We start from the raw sequence: 24,118 nt of genomic DNA, 5'->3' as shown, positions 1-24,118 counted from the left end.
GTTGGGCAAAGTGTCTTGAACCCGTCGACGATCTAGTCCCATGATTAAGAGAGAAATTCCAAAGAGCTCTTTGTTTTTTGCGGTATTTTTTTTTTAAAAATTGCCGCAGGTTCGAAAAGTCTTGTAAGTCCCACCATAATCTAGTACCGTGATTGAAAGGGAAATGTGGAAGATATATTTCGTTTTTAAGGCTTCTGGCTGTCCAATATACTTTCCTTCATCGGCATTAATAATGTACACTGGCTAAGAGATAAAAACCACCCTCCAAAGGTAGCCCTTGCTCTCATCTAAAATAAAGATGCATGTGCTTATGGATCTTTTCAAGTTGGAGTTCAAACTTACAAGATCATTCTTGAGAACTCAATCAAAAATGATCGCTTCACTGTTAGGGAACAGCAATGCGCAATGTCAACACTTGCTCGTGCTGCCCCGGTGGCCTAATGGATAAGGCACTGGCCTCCTAAGCCAGGGATTGTGGGTTCGAGTCCCATCCGGGGTGCTTGTTGAGCTCCATTTTCAACAACACCTCATGGAAAGTTTAGGGTGAAGATGACAACTATTTGACTGCCATACAGTCTTGTTTGCCTGTAAATTAGTTCTTGCAAACCTCTGCCCTTTTCGAAAGATCATTTCCATGTACTGAGAGAAGTGTTAACGTGCAACAGAGTAGTATCTACTTTGTAGGGCGGCAAAATATAGCATCTTGTTAAAACACACAGTCCATTGCTTTCATCTTCATTCATGCCCCAAATACCAAAGAGTATACTTTCTACTAAGCTATGGCTATGCATTTAAACAAACAATATTTTAAAGATCAAAATATAAAATAATAAATGTAAAACAAAGTATGTATATATATATATATATATATGTCATTTTTGACAATTTTTTTCATGTAATGCTCTTTATTAAAAAACAAAATTAATAATCTTGCAATTTTCACACTGGCTACTGGGGCTGTCCTTCTAAAGCCGTTTTCTTAATATCAGAGGTAGGGTTATAATGACTGATAGCACCTCTGTACACAGCTGTTAACACAGGATCTAGGAATCACAAAAGGTGATGTCACAGCTGGCCGTGATGTCACAGCTGACCCTGCAGCCCCTGAATTCCTAAGAATTTGTGCACACGCTCATTAGATGCTTCAATACAAAATAAAGTGTCAAAGTCTGTTCATTGCAGCAAACGCACATGTGCATTTCCTTAAAAAAAACAGAATGTTTGAGTTGATAAAGACCCAGCGGCCAGTGTACAAATTCTAAAATGTCTAATTTTTATTTGTAATAACGATTGTATTATGCTAATATATCTATTCTCAAAACATTCCAATAAAACCCCACAAAACCTGTTTTCAACAAAAGTTAATTTAGTGAAGAAACATTCCCATTCAAATTGATCTTATTTCTTTCTTTATGCTGTACGGCTCTACCACGACGGCTCCAGTGGCGCAATCGGTCAGCGCGCGGTACTTATAAAGCAGTAACTGTTGAGCAATGCCGAGGTTGTGAGTTCAACCCTCACCTGGAGCATTTGTTTCTTGCCTTCCTTTAGTATTTTTTACTACTGAAGTAGTTGGGCAAAGTGTCTTGAACCCGTCGACGATCTAGTCCCATGATTAAGAGAGAAATTCCAAAGAGCTCTTTGTTTTTTGCGGTATTTTTTTTTTAAAAATTGCCGCAGGTTCGAAAAGTCTTGTAAGTCCCACCATAATCTAGTACCGTGATTGAAAGGGAAATGTGGAAGATATATTTCGTTTTTAAGGCTTCTGGCTGTCCAATATACTTTCCTTCATCGGCATTAATAATGTACACTGGCTAAGAGATAAAAACCACCCTCCAAAGGTAGCCCTTGCTCTCATCTAAAATAAAGATGCATGTGCTTATGGATCTTTTCAAGTTGGAGTTCAAACTTACAAGATCATTCTTGAGAACTCAATCAAAAATGATCGCTTCACTGTTAGGGAACAGCAATGCGCAATGTCAACACTTGCTCGTGCTGCCCCGGTGGCCTAATGGATAAGGCACTGGCCTCCTAAGCCAGGGATTGTGGGTTCGAGTCCCATCCGGGGTGCTTGTTGAGCTCCATTTTCAACAACACCTCATGGAAAGTTTAGGGTGAAGATGACAACTATTTGACTGCCATACAGTCTTGTTTGCCTGTAAATTAGTTCTTGCAAACCTCTGCCCTTTTCGAAAGATCATTTCCATGTACTGAGAGAAGTGTTAACGTGCAACAGAGTAGTATCTACTTTGTAGGGCGGCAAAATATAGCATCTTGTTAAAACACACAGTCCATTGCTTTCATCTTCATTCATGCCCCAAATACCAAAGAGTATACTTTCTACTAAGCTATGGCTATGCATTTAAACAAACAATATTTTAAAGATCAAAATATAAAATAATAAATGTAAAACAAAGTATGTATATATATATATATATATATATATGTCATTTTTGACAATTTTTTTCATGTAATGCTCTTTATTAAAAAACAAAATTAATAATCTTGCAATTTTCACACTGGCTACTGGGGCTGTCCTTCTAAAGCCGTTTTCTTAATATCAGAGGTAGGGTTATAATGACTGATAGCACCTCTGTACACAGCTGTTAACACAGGATCTAGGAATCACAAAAGGTGATGTCACAGCTGGCCGTGATGTCACAGCTGACCCTGCAGCCCCTGAATTCCTAAGAATTTGTGCACACGCTCATTAGATGCTTCAATACAAAATAAAGTGTCAAAGTCTGTTCATTGCAGCAAACGCACATGTGCATTTCCTTAAAAAAAACAGAATGTTTGAGTTGATAAAGACCCAGCGGCCAGTGTACAAATTCTAAAATGTCTAATTTTTATTTGTAATAACGATTGTATTATGCTAATATATCTATTCTCAAAACATTCCAATAAAACCCCACAAAACCTGTTTTCAACAAAAGTTAATTTAGTGAAGAAACATTCCCATTCAAATTGATCTTATTTCTTTCTTTATGCTGTACGGCTCTACCACGACGGCTCCAGTGGCGCAATCGGTCAGCGCGCGGTACTTATAAAGCAGTAACTGTTGAGCAATGCCGAGGTTGTGAGTTCAACCCTCACCTGGAGCATTTGTTTCTTGCCTTCCTTTAGTATTTTTTACTACTGAAGTAGTTGGGCAAAGTGTCTTGAACCCGTCGACGATCTAGTCCCATGATTAAGAGAGAAATTCCAAAGAGCTCTTTGTTTTTTGCGGTATTTTTTTTTTAAAAATTGCCGCAGGTTCGAAAAGTCTTGTAAGTCCCACCATAATCTAGTACCGTGATTGAAAGGGAAATGTGGAAGATATATTTCGTTTTTAAGGCTTCTGGCTGTCCAATATACTTTCCTTCATCGGCATTAATAATGTACACTGGCTAAGAGATAAAAACCACCCTCCAAAGGTAGCCCTTGCTCTCATCTAAAATAAAGATGCATGTGCTTATGGATCTTTTCAAGTTGGAGTTCAAACTTACAAGATCATTCTTGAGAACTCAATCAAAAATGATCGCTTCACTGTTAGGGAACAGCAATGCGCAATGTCAACACTTGCTCGTGCTGCCCCGGTGGCCTAATGGATAAGGCACTGGCCTCCTAAGCCAGGGATTGTGGGTTCGAGTCCCATCCGGGGTGCTTGTTGAGCTCCATTTTCAACAACACCTCATGGAAAGTTTAGGGTGAAGATGACAACTATTTGACTGCCATACAGTCTTGTTTGCCTGTAAATTAGTTCTTGCAAACCTCTGCCCTTTTCGAAAGATCATTTCCATGTACTGAGAGAAGTGTTAACGTGCAACAGAGTAGTATCTACTTTGTAGGGCGGCAAAATATAGCATCTTGTTAAAACACACAGTCCATTGCTTTCATCTTCATTCATGCCCCAAATACCAAAGAGTATACTTTCTACTAAGCTATGGCTATGCATTTAAACAAACAATATTTTAAAGATCAAAATATAAAATAATAAATGTAAAACAAAGTATGTATATATATATATATATATATATATGTCATTTTTGACAATTTTTTTCATGTAATGCTCTTTATTAAAAAACAAAATTAATAATCTTGCAATTTTCACACTGGCTACTGGGGCTGTCCTTCTAAAGCCGTTTTCTTAATATCAGAGGTAGGGTTATAATGACTGATAGCACCTCTGTACACAGCTGTTAACACAGGATCTAGGAATCACAAAAGGTGATGTCACAGCTGGCCGTGATGTCACAGCTGACCCTGCAGCCCCTGAATTCCTAAGAATTTGTGCACACGCTCATTAGATGCTTCAATACAAAATAAAGTGTCAAAGTCTGTTCATTGCAGCAAACGCACATGTGCATTTCCTTAAAAAAAACAGAATGTTTGAGTTGATAAAGACCCAGCGGCCAGTGTACAAATTCTAAAATGTCTAATTTTTATTTGTAATAACGATTGTATTATGCTAATATATCTATTCTCAAAACATTCCAATAAAACCCCACAAAACCTGTTTTCAACAAAAGTTAATTTAGTGAAGAAACATTCCCATTCAAATTGATCTTATTTCTTTCTTTATGCTGTACGGCTCTACCACGACGGCTCCAGTGGCGCAATCGGTCAGCGCGCGGTACTTATAAAGCAGTAACTGTTGAGCAATGCCGAGGTTGTGAGTTCAACCCTCACCTGGAGCATTTGTTTCTTGCCTTCCTTTAGTATTTTTTACTACTGAAGTAGTTGGGCAAAGTGTCTTGAACCCGTCGACGATCTAGTCCCATGATTAAGAGAGAAATTCCAAAGAGCTCTTTGTTTTTTGCGGTATTTTTTTTTTAAAAATTGCCGCAGGTTCGAAAAGTCTTGTAAGTCCCACCATAATCTAGTACCGTGATTGAAAGGGAAATGTGGAAGATATATTTCGTTTTTAAGGCTTCTGGCTGTCCAATATACTTTCCTTCATCGGCATTAATAATGTACACTGGCTAAGAGATAAAAACCACCCTCCAAAGGTAGCCCTTGCTCTCATCTAAAATAAAGATGCATGTGCTTATGGATCTTTTCAAGTTGGAGTTCAAACTTACAAGATCATTCTTGAGAACTCAATCAAAAATGATCGCTTCACTGTTAGGGAACAGCAATGCGCAATGTCAACACTTGCTCGTGCTGCCCCGGTGGCCTAATGGATAAGGCACTGGCCTCCTAAGCCAGGGATTGTGGGTTCGAGTCCCATCCGGGGTGCTTGTTGAGCTCCATTTTCAACAACACCTCATGGAAAGTTTAGGGTGAAGATGACAACTATTTGACTGCCATACAGTCTTGTTTGCCTGTAAATTAGTTCTTGCAAACCTCTGCCCTTTTCGAAAGATCATTTCCATGTACTGAGAGAAGTGTTAACGTGCAACAGAGTAGTATCTACTTTGTAGGGCGGCAAAATATAGCATCTTGTTAAAACACACAGTCCATTGCTTTCATCTTCATTCATGCCCCAAATACCAAAGAGTATACTTTCTACTAAGCTATGGCTATGCATTTAAACAAACAATATTTTAAAGATCAAAATATAAAATAATAAATGTAAAACAAAGTATGTATATATATATATATGTCATTTTTGACAATTTTTTTCATGTAATGCTCTTTATTAAAAAACAAAATTAATAATCTTGCAATTTTCACACTGGCTACTGGGGCTGTCCTTCTAAAGCCGTTTTCTTAATATCAGAGGTAGGGTTATAATGACTGATAGCACCTCTGTACACAGCTGTTAACACAGGATCTAGGAATCACAAAAGGTGATGTCACAGCTGGCCGTGATGTCACAGCTGACCCTGCAGCCCCTGAATTCCTAAGAATTTGTGCACACGCTCATTAGATGCTTCAATACAAAATAAAGTGTCAAAGTCTGTTCATTGCAGCAAACGCACATGTGCATTTCCTTAAAAAAAACAGAATGTTTGAGTTGATAAAGACCCAGCGGCCAGTGTACAAATTCTAAAATGTCTAATTTTTATTTGTAATAACGATTGTATTATGCTAATATATCTATTCTCAAAACATTCCAATAAAACCCCACAAAACCTGTTTTCAACAAAAGTTAATTTAGTGAAGAAACATTCCCATTCAAATTGATCTTATTTCTTTCTTTATGCTGTACGGCTCTACCACGACGGCTCCAGTGGCGCAATCGGTCAGCGCGCGGTACTTATAAAGCAGTAACTGTTGAGCAATGCCGAGGTTGTGAGTTCAACCCTCACCTGGAGCATTTGTTTCTTGCCTTCCTTTAGTATTTTTTACTACTGAAGTAGTTGGGCAAAGTGTCTTGAACCCGTCGACGATCTAGTCCCATGATTAAGAGAGAAATTCCAAAGAGCTCTTTGTTTTTTGCGGTATTTTTTTTTTAAAAATTGCCGCAGGTTCGAAAAGTCTTGTAAGTCCCACCATAATCTAGTACCGTGATTGAAAGGGAAATGTGGAAGATATATTTCGTTTTTAAGGCTTCTGGCTGTCCAATATACTTTCCTTCATCGGCATTAATAATGTACACTGGCTAAGAGATAAAAACCACCCTCCAAAGGTAGCCCTTGCTCTCATCTAAAATAAAGATGCATGTGCTTATGGATCTTTTCAAGTTGGAGTTCAAACTTACAAGATCATTCTTGAGAACTCAATCAAAAATGATCGCTTCACTGTTAGGGAACAGCAATGCGCAATGTCAACACTTGCTCGTGCTGCCCCGGTGGCCTAATGGATAAGGCACTGGCCTCCTAAGCCAGGGATTGTGGGTTCGAGTCCCATCCGGGGTGCTTGTTGAGCTCCATTTTCAACAACACCTCATGGAAAGTTTAGGGTGAAGATGACAACTATTTGACTGCCATACAGTCTTGTTTGCCTGTAAATTAGTTCTTGCAAACCTCTGCCCTTTTCAAAAGATCATTTCCATGTACTGAGAGAAGTGTTAACGTGCAACAGAGTAGTATCTACTTTGTAGGGCGGCAAAATATAGCATCTTGTTAAAACACACAGTCCATTGCTTTCATCTTCATTCATGCCCCAAATACCAAAGAGTATACTTTCTACTAAGCTATGGCTATGCATTTAAACAAACAATATTTTAAAGATCAAAATATAAAATAATAAATGTAAAACAAAGTATGTATATATATATATATATGTCATTTTTGACAATTTTTTTCATGTAATGCTCTTTATTAAAAAACAAAATTAATAATCTTGCAATTTTCACACTGGCTACTGGGGCTGTCCTTCTAAAGCCGTTTTCTTAATATCAGAGGTAGGGTTATAATGACTGATAGCACCTCTGTACACAGCTGTTAACACAGGATCTAGGAATCACAAAAGGTGATGTCACAGCTGGCCGTGATGTCACAGCTGACCCTGCAGCCCCTGAATTCCTAAGAATTTGTGCACACGCTCATTAGATGCTTCAATACAAAATAAAGTGTCAAAGTCTGTTCATTGCAGCAAACGCACATGTGCATTTCCTTAAAAAAAACAGAATGTTTGAGTTGATAAAGACCCAGCGGCCAGTGTACAAATTCTAAAATGTCTAATTTTTATTTGTAATAACGATTGTATTATGCTAATATATCTATTCTCAAAACATTCCAATAAAACCCCACAAAACCTGTTTTCAACAAAAGTTAATTTAGTGAAGAAACATTCCCATTCAAATTGATCTTATTTCTTTCTTTATGCTGTACGGCTCTACCACGACGGCTCCAGTGGCGCAATCGGTCAGCGCGCGGTACTTATAAAGCAGTAACTGTTGAGCAATGCCGAGGTTGTGAGTTCAACCCTCACCTGGAGCATTTGTTTCTTGCCTTCCTTTAGTATTTTTTACTACTGAAGTAGTTGGGCAAAGTGTCTTGAACCCGTCGACGATCTAGTCCCATGATTAAGAGAGAAATTCCAAAGAGCTCTTTGTTTTTTGCGGTATTTTTTTTTTAAAAATTGCCGCAGGTTCGAAAAGTCTTGTAAGTCCCACCATAATCTAGTACCGTGATTGAAAGGGAAATGTGGAAGATATATTTCGTTTTTAAGGCTTCTGGCTGTCCAATATACTTTCCTTCATCGGCATTAATAATGTACACTGGCTAAGAGATAAAAACCACCCTCCAAAGGTAGCCCTTGCTCTCATCTAAAATAAAGATGCATGTGCTTATGGATCTTTTCAAGTTGGAGTTCAAACTTACAAGATCATTCTTGAGAACTCAATCAAAAATGATCGCTTCACTGTTAGGGAACAGCAATGCGCAATGTCAACACTTGCTCGTGCTGCCCCGGTGGCCTAATGGATAAGGCACTGGCCTCCTAAGCCAGGGATTGTGGGTTCGAGTCCCATCCGGGGTGCTTGTTGAGCTCCATTTTCAACAACACCTCATGGAAAGTTTAGGGTGAAGATGACAACTATTTGACTGCCATACAGTCTTGTTTGCCTGTAAATTAGTTCTTGCAAACCTCTGCCCTTTTCGAAAGATCATTTCCATGTACTGAGAGAAGTGTTAACGTGCAACAGAGTAGTATCTACTTTGTAGGGCGGCAAAATATAGCATCTTGTTAAAACACACAGTCCATTGCTTTCATCTTCATTCATGCCCCAAATACCAAAGAGTATACTTTCTACTAAGCTATGGCTATGCATTTAAACAAACAATATTTTAAAGATCAAAATATAAAATAATAAATGTAAAACAAAGTATGTATATATATATATATATATATATGTCATTTTTGACAATTTTTTTCATGTAATGCTCTTTATTAAAAAACAAAATTAATAATCTTGCAATTTTCACACTGGCTACTGGGGCTGTCCTTCTAAAGCCGTTTTCTTAATATCAGAGGTAGGGTTATAATGACTGATAGCACCTCTGTACACAGCTGTTAACACAGGATCTAGGAATCACAAAAGGTGATGTCACAGCTGGCCGTGATGTCACAGCTGACCCTGCAGCCCCTGAATTCCTAAGAATTTGTGCACACGCTCATTAGATGCTTCAATACAAAATAAAGTGTCAAAGTCTGTTCATTGCAGCAAACGCACATGTGCATTTCCTTAAAAAAAACAGAATGTTTGAGTTGATAAAGACCCAGCGGCCAGTGTACAAATTCTAAAATGTCTAATTTTTATTTGTAATAACGATTGTATTATGCTAATATATCTATTCTCAAAACATTCCAATAAAACCCCACAAAACCTGTTTTCAACAAAAGTTAATTTAGTGAAGAAACATTCCCATTCAAATTGATCTTATTTCTTTCTTTATGCTGTACGGCTCTACCACGACGGCTCCAGTGGCGCAATCGGTCAGCGCGCGGTACTTATAAAGCAGTAACTGTTGAGCAATGCCGAGGTTGTGAGTTCAACCCTCACCTGGAGCATTTGTTTCTTGCCTTCCTTTAGTATTTTTTACTACTGAAGTAGTTGGGCAAAGTGTCTTGAACCCGTCGACGATCTAGTCCCATGATTAAGAGAGAAATTCCAAAGAGCTCTTTGTTTTTTGCGGTATTTTTTTTTTAAAAATTGCCGCAGGTTCGAAAAGTCTTGTAAGTCCCACCATAATCTAGTACCGTGATTGAAAGGGAAATGTGGAAGATATATTTCGTTTTTAAGGCTTCTGGCTGTCCAATATACTTTCCTTCATCGGCATTAATAATGTACACTGGCTAAGAGATAAAAACCACCCTCCAAAGGTAGCCCTTGCTCTCATCTAAAATAAAGATGCATGTGCTTATGGATCTTTTCAAGTTGGAGTTCAAACTTACAAGATCATTCTTGAGAACTCAATCAAAAATGATCGCTTCACTGTTAGGGAACAGCAATGCGCAATGTCAACACTTGCTCGTGCTGCCCCGGTGGCCTAATGGATAAGGCACTGGCCTCCTAAGCCAGGGATTGTGGGTTCGAGTCCCATCCGGGGTGCTTGTTGAGCTCCATTTTCAACAACACCTCATGGAAAGTTTAGGGTGAAGATGACAACTATTTGACTGCCATACAGTCTTGTTTGCCTGTAAATTAGTTCTTGCAAACCTCTGCCCTTTTCGAAAGATCATTTCCATGTACTGAGAGAAGTGTTAACGTGCAACAGAGTAGTATCTACTTTGTAGGGCGGCAAAATATAGCATCTTGTTAAAACACACAGTCCATTGCTTTCATCTTCATTCATGCCCCAAATACCAAAGAGTATACTTTCTACTAAGCTATGGCTATGCATTTAAACAAACAATATTTTAAAGATCAAAATATAAAATAATAAATGTAAAACAAAGTATGTATATATATATATATATATATGTCATTTTTGACAATTTTTTTCATGTAATGCTCTTTATTAAAAAACAAAATTAATAATCTTGCAATTTTCACACTGGCTACTGGGGCTGTCCTTCTAAAGCCGTTTTCTTAATATCAGAGGTAGGGTTATAATGACTGATAGCACCTCTGTACACAGCTGTTAACACAGGATCTAGGAATCACAAAAGGTGATGTCACAGCTGGCCGTGATGTCACAGCTGACCCTGCAGCCCCTGAATTCCTAAGAATTTGTGCACACGCTCATTAGATGCTTCAATACAAAATAAAGTGTCAAAGTCTGTTCATTGCAGCAAACGCACATGTGCATTTCCTTAAAAAAAACAGAATGTTTGAGTTGATAAAGACCCAGCGGCCAGTGTACAAATTCTAAAATGTCTAATTTTTATTTGTAATAACGATTGTATTATGCTAATATATCTATTCTCAAAACATTCCAATAAAACCCCACAAAACCTGTTTTCAACAAAAGTTAATTTAGTGAAGAAACATTCCCATTCAAATTGATCTTATTTCTTTCTTTATGCTGTACGGCTCTACCACGACGGCTCCAGTGGCGCAATCGGTCAGCGCGCGGTACTTATAAAGCAGTAACTGTTGAGCAATGCCGAGGTTGTGAGTTCAACCCTCACCTGGAGCATTTGTTTCTTGCCTTCCTTTAGTATTTTTTACTACTGAAGTAGTTGGGCAAAGTGTCTTGAACCCGTCGACGATCTAGTCCCATGATTAAGAGAGAAATTCCAAAGAGCTCTTTGTTTTTTGCGGTATTTTTTTTTTAAAAATTGCCGCAGGTTCGAAAAGTCTTGTAAGTCCCACCATAATCTAGTACCGTGATTGAAAGGGAAATGTGGAAGATATATTTCGTTTTTAAGGCTTCTGGCTGTCCAATATACTTTCCTTCATCGGCATTAATAATGTACACTGGCTAAGAGATAAAAACCACCCTCCAAAGGTAGCCCTTGCTCTCATCTAAAATAAAGATGCATGTGCTTATGGATCTTTTCAAGTTGGAGTTCAAACTTACAAGATCATTCTTGAGAACTCAATCAAAAATGATCGCTTCACTGTTAGGGAACAGCAATGCGCAATGTCAACACTTGCTCGTGCTGCCCCGGTGGCCTAATGGATAAGGCACTGGCCTCCTAAGCCAGGGATTGTGGGTTCGAGTCCCATCCGGGGTGCTTGTTGAGCTCCATTTTCAACAACACCTCATGGAAAGTTTAGGGTGAAGATGACAACTATTTGACTGCCATACAGTCTTGTTTGCCTGTAAATTAGTTCTTGCAAACCTCTGCCCTTTTCGAAAGATCATTTCCATGTACTGAGAGAAGTGTTAACGTGCAACAGAGTAGTATCTACTTTGTAGGGCGGCAAAATATAGCATCTTGTTAAAACACACAGTCCATTGCTTTCATCTTCATTCATGCCCCAAATACCAAAGAGTATACTTTCTACTAAGCTATGGCTATGCATTTAAACAAACAATATTTTAAAGATCAAAATATAAAATAATAAATGTAAAACAAAGTATGTATATATATATATATATATATATGTCATTTTTGACAATTTTTTTCATGTAATGCTCTTTATTAAAAAACAAAATTAATAATCTTGCAATTTTCACACTGGCTACTGGGGCTGTCCTTCTAAAGCCGTTTTCTTAATATCAGAGGTAGGGTTATAATGACTGATAGCACCTCTGTACACAGCTGTTAACACAGGATCTAGGAATCACAAAAGGTGATGTCACAGCTGGCCGTGATGTCACAGCTGACCCTGCAGCCCCTGAATTCCTAAGAATTTGTGCACACGCTCATTAGATGCTTCAATACAAAATAAAGTGTCAAAGTCTGTTCATTGCAGCAAACGCACATGTGCATTTCCTTAAAAAAAACAGAATGTTTGAGTTGATAAAGACCCAGCGGCCAGTGTACAAATTCTAAAATGTCTAATTTTTATTTGTAATAACGATTGTATTATGCTAATATATCTATTCTCAAAACATTCCAATAAAACCCCACAAAACCTGTTTTCAACAAAAGTTAATTTAGTGAAGAAACATTCCCATTCAAATTGATCTTATTTCTTTCTTTATGCTGTACGGCTCTACCACGACGGCTCCAGTGGCGCAATCGGTCAGCGCGCGGTACTTATAAAGCAGTAACTGTTGAGCAATGCCGAGGTTGTGAGTTCAACCCTCACCTGGAGCATTTGTTTCTTGCCTTCCTTTAGTATTTTTTACTACTGAAGTAGTTGGGCAAAGTGTCTTGAACCCGTCGACGATCTAGTCCCATGATTAAGAGAGAAATTCCAAAGAGCTCTTTGTTTTTTGCGGTATTTTTTTTTTAAAAATTGCCGCAGGTTCGAAAAGTCTTGTAAGTCCCACCATAATCTAGTACCGTGATTGAAAGGGAAATGTGGAAGATATATTTCGTTTTTAAGGCTTCTGGCTGTCCAATATACTTTCCTTCATCGGCATTAATAATGTACACTGGCTAAGAGATAAAAACCACCCTCCAAAGGTAGCCCTTGCTCTCATCTAAAATAAAGATGCATGTGCTTATGGATCTTTTCAAGTTGGAGTTCAAACTTACAAGATCATTCTTGAGAACTCAATCAAAAATGATCGCTTCACTGTTAGGGAACAGCAATGCGCAATGTCAACACTTGCTCGTGCTGCCCCGGTGGCCTAATGGATAAGGCACTGGCCTCCTAAGCCAGGGATTGTGGGTTCGAGTCCCATCCGGGGTGCTTGTTGAGCTCCATTTTCAACAACACCTCATGGAAAGTTTAGGGTGAAGATGACAACTATTTGACTGCCATACAGTCTTGTTTGCCTGTAAATTAGTTCTTGCAAACCTCTGCCCTTTTCGAAAGATCATTTCCATGTACTGAGAGAAGTGTTAACGTGCAACAGAGTAGTATCTACTTTGTAGGGCGGCAAAATATAGCATCTTGTTAAAACACACAGTCCATTGCTTTCATCTTCATTCATGCCCCAAATACCAAAGAGTATACTTTCTACTAAGCTATGGCTATGCATTTAAACAAACAATATTTTAAAGATCAAAATATAAAATAATAAATGTAAAACAAAGTATGTATATATATATATATATATATATGTCATTTTTGACAATTTTTTTCATGTAATGCTCTTTATTAAAAAACAAAATTAATAATCTTGCAATTTTCACACTGGCTACTGGGGCTGTCCTTCTAAAGCCGTTTTCTTAATATCAGAGGTAGGGTTATAATGACTGATAGCACCTCTGTACACAGCTGTTAACACAGGATCTAGGAATCACAAAAGGTGATGTCACAGCTGGCCGTGATGTCACAGCTGACCCTGCAGCCCCTGAATTCCTAAGAATTTGTGCACACGCTCATTAGATGCTTCAATACAAAATAAAGTGTCAAAGTCTGTTCATTGCAGCAAACGCACATGTGCATTTCCTTAAAAAAAACAGAATGTTTGAGTTGATAAAGACCCAGCGGCCAGTGTACAAATTCTAAAATGTCTAATTTTTATTTGTAATAACGATTGTATTATGCTAATATATCTATTCTCAAAACATTCCAATAAAACCCCACAAAACCTGTTTTCAACAAAAGTTAATTTAGTGAAGAAACATTCCCATTCAAATTGATCTTATTTCTTTCTTTATGCTGTACGGCTCTACCACGACGGCTCCAGTGGCGCAATCGGTCAGCGCGCGGTACTTATAAAGCAGTAACTGTTGAGCAATGCCGAGGTTGTGAGTTCAACCCTCACCTGGAGCATTTGTTTCTTGCCTTCCTTTAGTATTTTTTACTACTGAAGTAGTTGGGCAAAGTGTCTTGAACCCGTCGACGATCTAGTCCCATGATTAAGAGAGAAATTCCAAAGAGCTCTTTGTTTTTTGCGGTATTTTTTTTTTAAAAATTGCCGCAGGTTCGAAAAGTCTTGTAAGTCCCACCATAATCTAGTACCGTGATTGAAAGGGAAATGTGGAAGATATATTTCGTTTTTAAGGCTTCTGGCTGTCCAATATACTTTCCTTCATCGGCATTAATAATGTACACTGGCTAAGAGATAAAAACCACCCTCCAAAGGTAGCCCTTGCTCTCATCTAAAATAAAGATGCATGTGCTTATGGATCTTTTCAAGTTGGAGTTCAAACTTACAAGATCATTCTTGAGAACTCAATCAAAAATGATCGCTTCACTGTTAGGGAACAGCAATGCGCAATGTCAACACTTGCTCGTGCTGCCCCGGTGGCCTAATGGATAAGGCACTGGCCTCCTAAGCCAGGGATTGTGGGTTCGAGTCCCATCCGGGGTGCTTGTTGAGCTCCATTTTCAACAACACCTCATGGAAAGTTTAGGGTGAAGATGACAACTATTTGACTGCCATACAGTCTTGTTTGCCTGTAAATTAGTTCTTGCAAACCTCTGCCCTTTTCGAAAGATCATTTCCATGTACTGAGAGAAGTGTTAACGTGCAACAGAGTAGTATCTACTTTGTAGGGCGGCAAAATATAGCATCTTGTTAAAACACACAGTCCATTGCTTTCATCTTCATTCATGCCCCAAATACCAAAGAGTATACTTTCTACTAAGCTATGGCTATGCATTTAAACAAACAATATTTTAAAGATCAAAATATAAAATAATAAATGTAAAACAAAGTATGTATATATATATATATATATATATGTCATTTTTGACAATTTTTTTCATGTAATGCTCTTTATTAAAAAACAAAATTAATAATCTTGCAATTTTCACACTGGCTACTGGGGCTGTCCTTCTAAAGCCGTTTTCTTAATATCAGAGGTAGGGTTATAATGACTGATAGCACCTCTGTACACAGCTGTTAACACAGGATCTAGGAATCACAAAAGGTGATGTCACAGCTGGCCGTGATGTCACAGCTGACCCTGCAGCCCCTGAATTCCTAAGAATTTGTGCACACGCTCATTAGATGCTTCAATACAAAATAAAGTGTCAAAGTCTGTTCATTGCAGCAAACGCACATGTGCATTTCCTTAAAAAAAACAGAATGTTTGAGTTGATAAAGACCCAGCGGCCAGTGTACAAATTCTAAAATGTCTAATTTTTATTTGTAATAACGATTGTATTATGCTAATATATCTATTCTCAAAACATTCCAATAAAACCCCACAAAACCTGTTTTCAACAAAAGTTAATTTAGTGAAGAAACATTCCCATTCAAATTGATCTTATTTCTTTCTTTATGCTGTACGGCTCTACCACGACGGCTCCAGTGGCGCAATCGGTCAGCGCGCGGTACTTATAAAGCAGTAACTGTTGAGCAATGCCGAGGTTGTGAGTTCAACCCTCACCTGGAGCATTTGTTTCTTGCCTTCCTTTAGTATTTTTTACTACTGAAGTAGTTGGGCAAAGTGTCTTGAACCCGTCGACGATCTAGTCCCATGATTAAGAGAGAAATTCCAAAGAGCTCTTTGTTTTTTGCGGTATTTTTTTTTTAAAAATTGCCGCAGGTTCGAAAAGTCTTGTAAGTCCCACCATAATCTAGTACCGTGATTGAAAGGGAAATGTGGAAGATATATTTCGTTTTTAAGGCTTCTGGCTGTCCAATATACTTTCCTTCATCGGCATTAATAATGTACACTGGCTAAGAGATAAAAACCACCCTCCAAAGGTAGCCCTTGCTCTCATCTAAAATAAAGATGCATGTGCTTATGGATCTTTTCAAGTTGGAGTTCAAACTTACAAGATCATTCTTGAGAACTCAATCAAAAATGATCGCTTCACTGTTAGGGAACAGCAATGCGCAATGTCAACACTTGCTCGTGCTGCCCCGGTGGCCTAATGGATAAGGCACTGGCCTCCTAAGCCAGGGATTGTGGGTTCGAGTCCCATCCGGGGTGCTTGTTGAGCTCCATTTTCAACAACACCTCATGGAAAGTTTAGGGTGAAGATGACAACTATTTGACTGCCATACAGTCTTGTTTGCCTGTAAATTAGTTCTTGCAAACCTCTGCCCTTTTCGAAAGATCATTTCCATGTACTGAGAGAAGTGTTAACGTGCAACAGAGTAGTATCTACTTTGTAGGGCGGCAAAATATAGCATCTTGTTAAAACACACAGTCCATTGCTTTCATCTTCATTCATGCCCCAAATACCAAAGAGTATACTTTCTACTAAGCTATGGCTATGCATTTAAACAAACAATATTTTAAAGATCAAAATATAAAATAATAAATGTAAAACAAAGTATGTATATATATATATATATATATGTCATTTTTGACAATTTTTTTCATGTAATGCTCTTTATTAAAAAACAAAATTAATAATCTTGCAATTTTCACACTGGCTACTGGGGCTGTCCTTCTAAAGCCGTTTTCTTAATATCAGAGGTAGGGTTATAATGACTGATAGCACCTCTGTACACAGCTGTTAACACAGGATCTAGGAATCACAAAAGGTGATGTCACAGCTGGCCGTGATGTCACAGCTGACCCTGCAGCCCCTGAATTCCTAAGAATTTGTGCACACGCTCATTAGATGCTTCAATACAAAATAAAGTGTCAAAGTCTGTTCATTGCAGCAAACGCACATGTGCATTTCCTTAAAAAAAACAGAATGTTTGAGTTGATAAAGACCCAGCGGCCAGTGTACAAATTCTAAAATGTCTAATTTTTATTTGTAATAACGATTGTATTATGCTAATATATCTATTCTCAAAACATTCCAATAAAACCCCACAAAACCTGTTTTCAACAAAAGTTAATTTAGTGAAGAAACATTCCCATTCAAATTGATCTTATTTCTTTCTTTATGCTGTACGGCTCTACCACGACGGCTCCAGTGGCGCAATCGGTCAGCGCGCGGTACTTATAAAGCAGTAACTGTTGAGCAATGCCGAGGTTGTGAGTTCAACCCTCACCTGGAGCATTTGTTTCTTGCCTTCCTTTAGTATTTTTTACTACTGAAGTAGTTGGGCAAAGTGTCTTGAACCCGTCGACGATCTAGTCCCATGATTAAGAGAGAAATTCCAAAGAGCTCTTTGTTTTTTGCGGTATTTTTTTTTTAAAAATTGCCGCAGGTTCGAAAAGTCTTGTAAGTCCCACCATAATCTAGTACCGTGATTGAAAGGGAAATGTGGAAGATATATTTCGTTTTTAAGGCTTCTGGCTGTCCAATATACTTTCCTTCATCGGCATTAATAATGTACACTGGCTAAGAGATAAAAACCACCCTCCAAAGGTAGCCCTTGCTCTCATCTAAAATAAAGATGCATGTGCTTATGGATCTTTTCAAGTTGGAGTTCAAACTTACAAGATCATTCTTGAGAACTCAATCAAAAATGATCGCTTCACTGTTAGGGAACAGCAATGCGCAATGTCAACACTTGCTCGTGCTGCCCCGGTGGCCTAATGGATAAGGCACTGGCCTCCTAAGCCAGGGATTGTGGGTTCGAGTCCCATCCGGGGTGCTTGTTGAGCTCCATTTTCAACAACACCTCATGGAAAGTTTAGGGTGAAGATGACAACTATTTGACTGCCATACAGTCTTGTTTGCCTGTAAATTAGTTCTTGCAAACCTCTGCCCTTTTCGAAAGATCATTTCCATGTACTGAGAGAAGTGTTAACGTGCAACAGAGTAGTATCTACTTTGTAGGGCGGCAAAATATAGCATCTTGTTAAAACACACAGTCCATTGCTTTCATCTTCATTCATGCCCCAAATACCAAAGAGTATACTTTCTACTAAGCTATGGCTATGCATTTAAACAAACAATATTTTAAAGATCAAAATATAAAATAATAAATGTAAAACAAAGTATGTATATATATATATATATATATATATATGTCATTTTTGACAATTTTTTTCATGTAATGCTCTTTATTAAAAAACAAAATTAATAATCTTGCAATTTTCACACTGGCTACTGGGGCTGTCCTTCTAAAGCCGTTTTCTTAATATCAGAGGTAGGGTTATAATGACTGATAGCACCTCTGTACACAGCTGTTAACACAGGATCTAGGAATCACAAAAGGTGATGTCACAGCTGGCCGTGATGTCACAGCTGACCCTGCAGCCCCTGAATTCCTAAGAATTTGTGCACACGCTCATTAGATGCTTCAATACAAAATAAAGTGTCAAAGTCTGTTCATTGCAGCAAACGCACATGTGCATTTCCTTAAAAAAAACAGAATGTTTGAGTTGATAAAGACCCAGCGGCCAGTGTACAAATTCTAAAATGTCTAATTTTTATTTGTAATAACGATTGTATTATGCTAATATATCTATTCTCAAAACATTCCAATAAAACCCCACAAAACCTGTTTTCAACAAAAGTTAATTTAGTGAAGAAACATTCCCATTCAAATTGATCTTATTTCTTTCTTTATGCTGTACGGCTCTACCACGACGGCTCCAGTGGCGCAATCGGTCAGCGCGCGGTACTTATAAAGCAGTAACTGTTGAGCAATGCCGAGGTTGTGAGTTCAACCCTCACCTGGAGCATTTGTTTCTTGCCTTCCTTTAGTATTTTTTACTACTGAAGTAGTTGGGCAAAGTGTCTTGAACCCGTCGACGATCTAGTCCCATGATTAAGAGAGAAATTCCAAAGAGCTCTTTGTTTTTTGCGGTATTTTTTTTTTAAAAATTGCCGCAGGTTCGAAAAGTCTTGTAAGTCCCACCATAATCTAGTACCGTGATTGAAAGGGAAATGTGGAAGATATATTTCGTTTTTAAGGCTTCTGGCTGTCCAATATACTTTCCTTCATCGGCATTAATAATGTACACTGGCTAAGAGATAAAAACCACCCTCCAAAGGTAGCCCTTGCTCTCATCTAAAATAAAGATGCATGTGCTTATGGATCTTTTCAAGTTGGAGTTCAAACTTACAAGATCATTCTTGAGAACTCAATCAAAAATGATCGCTTCACTGTTAGGGAACAGCAATGCGCAATGTCAACACTTGCTCGTGCTGCCCCGGTGGCCTAATGGATAAGGCACTGGCCTCCTAAGCCAGGGATTGTGGGTTCGAGTCCCATCCGGGGTGCTTGTTGAGCTCCATTTTCAACAACACCTCATGGAAAGTTTAGGGTGAAGATGACAACTATTTGACTGCCATACAGTCTTGTTTGCCTGTAAATTAGTTCTTGCAAACCTCTGCCCTTTTCGAAAGATCATTTCCATGTACTGAGAGAAGTGTTAACGTGCAACAGAGTAGTATCTACTTTGTAGGGCGGCAAAATATAGCATCTTGTTAAAACACACAGTCCATTGCTTTCATCTTCATTCATGCCCCAAATACCAAAGAGTATACTTTCTACTAAGCTATGGCTATGCATTTAAACAAACAATATTTTAAAGATCAAAATATAAAATAATAAATGTAAAACAAAGTATGTATATATATATATATATATATATGTCATTTTTGACAATTTTTTTCATGTAATGCTCTTTATTAAAAAACAAAATTAATAATCTTGCAATTTTCACACTGGCTACTGGGGCTGTCCTTCTAAAGCCGTTTTCTTAATATCAGAGGTAGGGTTATAATGACTGATAGCACCTCTGTACACAGCTGTTAACACAGGATCTAGGAATCACAAAAGGTGATGTCACAGCTGGCCGTGATGTCACAGCTGACCCTGCAGCCCCTGAATTCCTAAGAATTTGTGCACACGCTCATTAGATGCTTCAATACAAAATAAAGTGTCAAAGTCTGTTCATTGCAGCAAACGCACATGTGCATTTCCTTAAAAAAAACAGAATGTTTGAGTTGATAAAGACCCAGCGGCCAGTGTACAAATTCTAAAATGTCTAATTTTTATTTGTAATAACGATTGTATTATGCTAATATATCTATTCTCAAAACATTCCAATAAAACCCCACAAAACCTGTTTTCAACAAAAGTTAATTTAGTGAAGAAACATTCCCATTCAAATTGATCTTATTTCTTTCTTTATGCTGTACGGCTCTACCACGACGGCTCCAGTGGCGCAATCGGTCAGCGCGCGGTACTTATAAAGCAGTAACTGTTGAGCAATGCCGAGGTTGTGAGTTCAACCCTCACCTGGAGCATTTGTTTCTTGCCTTCCTTTAGTATTTTTTACTACTGAAGTAGTTGGGCAAAGTGTCTTGAACCCGTCGACGATCTAGTCCCATGATTAAGAGAGAAATTCCAAAGAGCTCTTTGTTTTTTGCGGTATTTTTTTTTTAAAAATTGCCGCAGGTTCGAAAAGTCTTGTAAGTCCCACCATAATCTAGTACCGTGATTGAAAGGGAAATGTGGAAGATATATTTCGTTTTTAAGGCTTCTGGCTGTCCAATATACTTTCCTTCATCGGCATTAATAATGTACACTGGCTAAGAGATAAAAACCACCCTCCAAAGGTAGCCCTTGCTCTCATCTAAAATAAAGATGCATGTGCTTATGGATCTTTTCAAGTTGGAGTTCAAACTTACAAGATCATTCTTGAGAACTCAATCAAAAATGATCGCTTCACTGTTAGGGAACAGCAATGCGCAATGTCAACACTTGCTCGTGCTGCCCCGGTGGCCTAATGGATAAGGCACTGGCCTCCTAAGCCAGGGATTGTGGGTTCGAGTCCCATCCGGGGTGCTTGTTGAGCTCCATTTTCAACAACACCTCATGGAAAGTTTAGGGTGAAGATGACAACTATTTGACTGCCATACAGTCTTGTTTGCCTGTAAATTAGTTCTTGCAAACCTCTGCCCTTTTCGAAAGATCATTTCCATGTACTGAGAGAAGTGTTAACGTGCAACAGAGTAGTATCTACTTTGTAGGGCGGCAAAATATAGCATCTTGTTAAAACACACAGTCCATTGCTTTCATCTTCATTCATGCCCCAAATACCAAAGAGTATACTTTCTACTAAGCTATGGCTATGCATTTAAACAAACAATATTTTAAAGATCAAAATATAAAATAATAAATGTAAAACAAAGTATGTATATATATATATATATATATATATATGTCATTTTTGACAATTTTTTTCATGTAATGCTCTTTATTAAAAAACAAAATTAATAATCTTGCAATTTTCACACTGGCTACTGGGGCTGTCCTTCTAAAGCCGTTTTCTTAATATCAGAGGTAGGGTTATAATGACTGATAGCACCTCTGTACACAGCTGTTAACACAGGATCTAGGAATCACAAAAGGTGATGTCACAGCTGGCCGTGATGTCACAGCTGACCCTGCAGCCCCTGAATTCCTAAGAATTTGTGCACACGCTCATTAGATGCTTCAATACAAAATAAAGTGTCAAAGTCTGTTCATTGCAGCAAACGCACATGTGCATTTCCTTAAAAAAAACAGAATGTTTGAGTTGATAAAGACCCAGCGGCCAGTGTACAAATTCTAAAATGTCTAATTTTTATTTGTAATAACGATTGTATTATGCTAATATATCTATTCTCAAAACATTCCAATAAAACCCCACAAAACCTGTTTTCAACAAAAGTTAATTTAGTGAAGAAACATTCCCATTCAAATTGATCTTATTTCTTTCTTTATGCTGTACGGCTCTACCACGACGGCTCCAGTGGCGCAATCGGTCAGCGCGCGGTACTTATAAAGCAGTAACTGTTGAGCAATGCCGAGGTTGTGAGTTCAACCCTCACCTGGAGCATTTGTTTCTTGCCTTCCTTTAGTATTTTTTACTACTGAAGTAGTTGGGCAAAGTGTCTTGAACCCGTCGACGATCTAGTCCCATGATTAAGAGAGAAATTCCAAAGAGCTCTTTGTTTTTTGCGGTATTTTTTTTTTAAAAATTGCCGCAGGTTCGAAAAGTCTTGTAAGTCCCACCATAATCTAGTACCGTGATTGAAAGGGAAATGTGGAAGATATATTTCGTTTTTAAGGCTTCTGGCTGTCCAATATACTTTCCTTCATCGGCATTAATAATGTACACTGGCTAAGAGATAAAAACCACCCTCCAAAGGTAGCCCTTGCTCTCATCTAAAATAAAGATGCATGTGCTTATGGATCTTTTCAAGTTGGAGTTCAAACTTACAAGATCATTCTTGAGAACTCAATCAAAAATGATCGCTTCACTGTTAGGGAACAGCAATGCGCAATGTCAACACTTGCTCGTGCTGCCCCGGTGGCCTAATGGATAAGGCACTGGCCTCCTAAGCCAGGGATTGTGGGTTCGAGTCCCATCCGGGGTGCTTGTTGAGCTCCATTTTCAACAACACCTCATGGAAAGTTTAGGGTGAAGATGACAACTATTTGACTGCCATACAGTCTTGTTTGCCTGTAAATTAGTTCTTGCAAACCTCTGCCCTTTTCGAAAGATCATTTCCATGTACTGAGAGAAGTGTTAACGTGCAACAGAGTAGTATCTACTTTGTAGGGCGGCAAAATATAGCATCTTGTTAAAACACACAGTCCATTGCTTTCATCTTCATTCATGCCCCAAATACCAAAGAGTATACTTTCTACTAAGCTATGGCTATGCATTTAAACAAACAATATTTTAAAGATCGAAATATAAAATAATAAATGTAAAACAAAGTATGTATATATATATATATATATATGTCATTTTTGACAATTTTTTTCATGTAATGCTCTTTATTAAAAAACAAAATTAATAATCTTGCAATTTTCACACTGGCTACTGGGGCTGTCCTTCTAAAGCCGTTTTCTTAATATCAGAGGTAGGGTTATAATGACTGATAGCACCTCTGTACACAGCTGTTAACACAGGATCTAGGAATCACAAAAGGTGATGTCACAGCTGGCCGTGATGTCACAGCTGACCCTGCAGCCCCTGAATTCCTAAGAATTTGTGCACACGCTCATTAGATGCTTCAATACAAAATAAAGTGTCAAAGTCTGTTCATTGCAGCAAACGCACATGTGCATTTCCTTAAAAAAAACAGAATGTTTGAGTTGATAAAGACCCAGCGGCCAGTGTACAAATTCTAAAATGTCTAATTTTTATTTGTAATAACGATTGTATTATGCTAATATATCTATTCTCAAAACATTCCAATAAAACCCCACAAAACCTGTTTTCAACAAAAGTTAATTTAGTGAAGAAACATTCCCATTCAAATTGATCTTATTTCTTTCTTTATGCTGTACGGCTCTACCACGACGGCTCCAGTGGCGCAATCGGTCAGCGCGCGGTACTTATAAAGCAGTAACTGTTGAGCAATGCCGAGGTTGTGAGTTCAACCCTCACCTGGAGCATTTGTTTCTTGCCTTCCTTTAGTATTTTTTACTACTGAAGTAGTTGGGCAAAGTGTCTTGAACCCGTCGACGATCTAGTCCCATGATTAAGAGAGAAATTCCAAAGAGCTCTTTGTTTTTTGCGGTATTTTTTTTTTAAAAATTGCCGCAGGTTCGAAAAGTCTTGTAAGTCCCACCATAATCTAGTACCGTGATTGAAAGGGAAATGTGGAAGATATATTTCGTTTTTAAGGCTTCTGGCTGTCCAATATACTTTCCTTCATCGGCATTAATAATGTACACTGGCTAAGAGATAAAAACCACCCTCCAAAGGTAGCCCTTGCTCTCATCTAAAATAAAGATGCATGTGCTTATGGATCTTTTCAAGTTGGAGTTCAAACTTACAAGATCATTCTTGAGAACTCAATCAAAAATGATCGCTTCACTGTTAGGGAACAGCAATGCGCAATGTCAACACTTGCTCGTGCTGCCCCGGTGGCCTAATGGATAAGGCACTGGCCTCCTAAGCCAGGGATTGTGGGTTCGAGTCCCATCCGGGGTGCTTGTTGAGCTCCATTTTCAACAACACCTCATGG

The 24,118-nt window shown here is 38.3% G+C and overlaps 31 non-coding genes across 31 annotated transcripts; all 31 read left to right on the top strand.

Annotated features, from left to right (window-relative positions):
* The first annotated feature begins 426 nt into the window (after positions 1–426).
* Positions 427–499, top strand: TRNAR-CCU (transfer RNA arginine (anticodon CCU)). Its single transcript has one exon. It is a non-coding gene; the product is annotated as a tRNA-Arg (tRNA).
* A 937-nt stretch (positions 500–1,436) lies between these two features.
* Positions 1,437–1,529, top strand: TRNAI-UAU (transfer RNA isoleucine (anticodon UAU)). Its single transcript is given in 2 exon segments — positions 1,437–1,474; positions 1,494–1,529. It is a non-coding gene; the product is annotated as a tRNA-Ile (tRNA).
* A 468-nt stretch (positions 1,530–1,997) lies between these two features.
* On the top strand, positions 1,998–2,070 carry TRNAR-CCU (transfer RNA arginine (anticodon CCU)). The gene has a single exon. It is a non-coding gene; the product is annotated as a tRNA-Arg (tRNA).
* Positions 2,071–3,011: 941 nt separating this feature from the next.
* TRNAI-UAU (transfer RNA isoleucine (anticodon UAU)) lies at positions 3,012–3,104 on the top strand. Its single transcript is given in 2 exon segments — positions 3,012–3,049; positions 3,069–3,104. It is a non-coding gene; the product is annotated as a tRNA-Ile (tRNA).
* A 468-nt stretch (positions 3,105–3,572) lies between these two features.
* TRNAR-CCU (transfer RNA arginine (anticodon CCU)) lies at positions 3,573–3,645 on the top strand. Its single transcript has one exon. It is a non-coding gene; the product is annotated as a tRNA-Arg (tRNA).
* A 941-nt stretch (positions 3,646–4,586) lies between these two features.
* On the top strand, positions 4,587–4,679 carry TRNAI-UAU (transfer RNA isoleucine (anticodon UAU)). The gene is given in 2 exon segments: positions 4,587–4,624; positions 4,644–4,679. It is a non-coding gene; the product is annotated as a tRNA-Ile (tRNA).
* Positions 4,680–5,147: 468 nt separating this feature from the next.
* On the top strand, positions 5,148–5,220 carry TRNAR-CCU (transfer RNA arginine (anticodon CCU)). The gene has a single exon. It is a non-coding gene; the product is annotated as a tRNA-Arg (tRNA).
* A 931-nt stretch (positions 5,221–6,151) lies between these two features.
* TRNAI-UAU (transfer RNA isoleucine (anticodon UAU)) lies at positions 6,152–6,244 on the top strand. The gene is given in 2 exon segments: positions 6,152–6,189; positions 6,209–6,244. It is a non-coding gene; the product is annotated as a tRNA-Ile (tRNA).
* Positions 6,245–6,712: 468 nt separating this feature from the next.
* Positions 6,713–6,785, top strand: TRNAR-CCU (transfer RNA arginine (anticodon CCU)). Its single transcript has one exon. It is a non-coding gene; the product is annotated as a tRNA-Arg (tRNA).
* Positions 6,786–7,718: 933 nt separating this feature from the next.
* Positions 7,719–7,811, top strand: TRNAI-UAU (transfer RNA isoleucine (anticodon UAU)). The gene is given in 2 exon segments: positions 7,719–7,756; positions 7,776–7,811. It is a non-coding gene; the product is annotated as a tRNA-Ile (tRNA).
* Positions 7,812–8,279: 468 nt separating this feature from the next.
* On the top strand, positions 8,280–8,352 carry TRNAR-CCU (transfer RNA arginine (anticodon CCU)). The gene has a single exon. It is a non-coding gene; the product is annotated as a tRNA-Arg (tRNA).
* A 939-nt stretch (positions 8,353–9,291) lies between these two features.
* Positions 9,292–9,384, top strand: TRNAI-UAU (transfer RNA isoleucine (anticodon UAU)). The gene is given in 2 exon segments: positions 9,292–9,329; positions 9,349–9,384. It is a non-coding gene; the product is annotated as a tRNA-Ile (tRNA).
* A 468-nt stretch (positions 9,385–9,852) lies between these two features.
* TRNAR-CCU (transfer RNA arginine (anticodon CCU)) lies at positions 9,853–9,925 on the top strand. The gene has a single exon. It is a non-coding gene; the product is annotated as a tRNA-Arg (tRNA).
* Positions 9,926–10,862: 937 nt separating this feature from the next.
* On the top strand, positions 10,863–10,955 carry TRNAI-UAU (transfer RNA isoleucine (anticodon UAU)). Its single transcript is given in 2 exon segments — positions 10,863–10,900; positions 10,920–10,955. It is a non-coding gene; the product is annotated as a tRNA-Ile (tRNA).
* A 468-nt stretch (positions 10,956–11,423) lies between these two features.
* Positions 11,424–11,496, top strand: TRNAR-CCU (transfer RNA arginine (anticodon CCU)). Its single transcript has one exon. It is a non-coding gene; the product is annotated as a tRNA-Arg (tRNA).
* Positions 11,497–12,435: 939 nt separating this feature from the next.
* Positions 12,436–12,528, top strand: TRNAI-UAU (transfer RNA isoleucine (anticodon UAU)). The gene is given in 2 exon segments: positions 12,436–12,473; positions 12,493–12,528. It is a non-coding gene; the product is annotated as a tRNA-Ile (tRNA).
* A 468-nt stretch (positions 12,529–12,996) lies between these two features.
* On the top strand, positions 12,997–13,069 carry TRNAR-CCU (transfer RNA arginine (anticodon CCU)). Its single transcript has one exon. It is a non-coding gene; the product is annotated as a tRNA-Arg (tRNA).
* A 939-nt stretch (positions 13,070–14,008) lies between these two features.
* TRNAI-UAU (transfer RNA isoleucine (anticodon UAU)) lies at positions 14,009–14,101 on the top strand. The gene is given in 2 exon segments: positions 14,009–14,046; positions 14,066–14,101. It is a non-coding gene; the product is annotated as a tRNA-Ile (tRNA).
* A 468-nt stretch (positions 14,102–14,569) lies between these two features.
* TRNAR-CCU (transfer RNA arginine (anticodon CCU)) lies at positions 14,570–14,642 on the top strand. Its single transcript has one exon. It is a non-coding gene; the product is annotated as a tRNA-Arg (tRNA).
* A 939-nt stretch (positions 14,643–15,581) lies between these two features.
* TRNAI-UAU (transfer RNA isoleucine (anticodon UAU)) lies at positions 15,582–15,674 on the top strand. Its single transcript is given in 2 exon segments — positions 15,582–15,619; positions 15,639–15,674. It is a non-coding gene; the product is annotated as a tRNA-Ile (tRNA).
* A 468-nt stretch (positions 15,675–16,142) lies between these two features.
* TRNAR-CCU (transfer RNA arginine (anticodon CCU)) lies at positions 16,143–16,215 on the top strand. The gene has a single exon. It is a non-coding gene; the product is annotated as a tRNA-Arg (tRNA).
* A 937-nt stretch (positions 16,216–17,152) lies between these two features.
* TRNAI-UAU (transfer RNA isoleucine (anticodon UAU)) lies at positions 17,153–17,245 on the top strand. Its single transcript is given in 2 exon segments — positions 17,153–17,190; positions 17,210–17,245. It is a non-coding gene; the product is annotated as a tRNA-Ile (tRNA).
* A 468-nt stretch (positions 17,246–17,713) lies between these two features.
* On the top strand, positions 17,714–17,786 carry TRNAR-CCU (transfer RNA arginine (anticodon CCU)). The gene has a single exon. It is a non-coding gene; the product is annotated as a tRNA-Arg (tRNA).
* Positions 17,787–18,729: 943 nt separating this feature from the next.
* Positions 18,730–18,822, top strand: TRNAI-UAU (transfer RNA isoleucine (anticodon UAU)). The gene is given in 2 exon segments: positions 18,730–18,767; positions 18,787–18,822. It is a non-coding gene; the product is annotated as a tRNA-Ile (tRNA).
* A 468-nt stretch (positions 18,823–19,290) lies between these two features.
* On the top strand, positions 19,291–19,363 carry TRNAR-CCU (transfer RNA arginine (anticodon CCU)). Its single transcript has one exon. It is a non-coding gene; the product is annotated as a tRNA-Arg (tRNA).
* A 939-nt stretch (positions 19,364–20,302) lies between these two features.
* On the top strand, positions 20,303–20,395 carry TRNAI-UAU (transfer RNA isoleucine (anticodon UAU)). Its single transcript is given in 2 exon segments — positions 20,303–20,340; positions 20,360–20,395. It is a non-coding gene; the product is annotated as a tRNA-Ile (tRNA).
* A 468-nt stretch (positions 20,396–20,863) lies between these two features.
* On the top strand, positions 20,864–20,936 carry TRNAR-CCU (transfer RNA arginine (anticodon CCU)). Its single transcript has one exon. It is a non-coding gene; the product is annotated as a tRNA-Arg (tRNA).
* A 943-nt stretch (positions 20,937–21,879) lies between these two features.
* TRNAI-UAU (transfer RNA isoleucine (anticodon UAU)) lies at positions 21,880–21,972 on the top strand. Its single transcript is given in 2 exon segments — positions 21,880–21,917; positions 21,937–21,972. It is a non-coding gene; the product is annotated as a tRNA-Ile (tRNA).
* Positions 21,973–22,440: 468 nt separating this feature from the next.
* On the top strand, positions 22,441–22,513 carry TRNAR-CCU (transfer RNA arginine (anticodon CCU)). Its single transcript has one exon. It is a non-coding gene; the product is annotated as a tRNA-Arg (tRNA).
* A 937-nt stretch (positions 22,514–23,450) lies between these two features.
* TRNAI-UAU (transfer RNA isoleucine (anticodon UAU)) lies at positions 23,451–23,543 on the top strand. Its single transcript is given in 2 exon segments — positions 23,451–23,488; positions 23,508–23,543. It is a non-coding gene; the product is annotated as a tRNA-Ile (tRNA).
* A 468-nt stretch (positions 23,544–24,011) lies between these two features.
* Positions 24,012–24,084, top strand: TRNAR-CCU (transfer RNA arginine (anticodon CCU)). Its single transcript has one exon. It is a non-coding gene; the product is annotated as a tRNA-Arg (tRNA).
* Positions 24,085–24,118: the final 34 nt, after the last annotated feature.

This window comes from Phyllobates terribilis, unplaced genomic scaffold, assembly GCF_046119375.1.
Source record: "Phyllobates terribilis strain yellow unplaced genomic scaffold, ASM4611937v1 Scaffold_11__3_contigs__length_659146591, whole genome shotgun sequence".
Taxonomy (NCBI): Eukaryota; Metazoa; Chordata; class Amphibia; order Anura; family Dendrobatidae; genus Phyllobates; species Phyllobates terribilis.
This window is presented reverse-complemented; position numbering and strand designations above follow the sequence as displayed.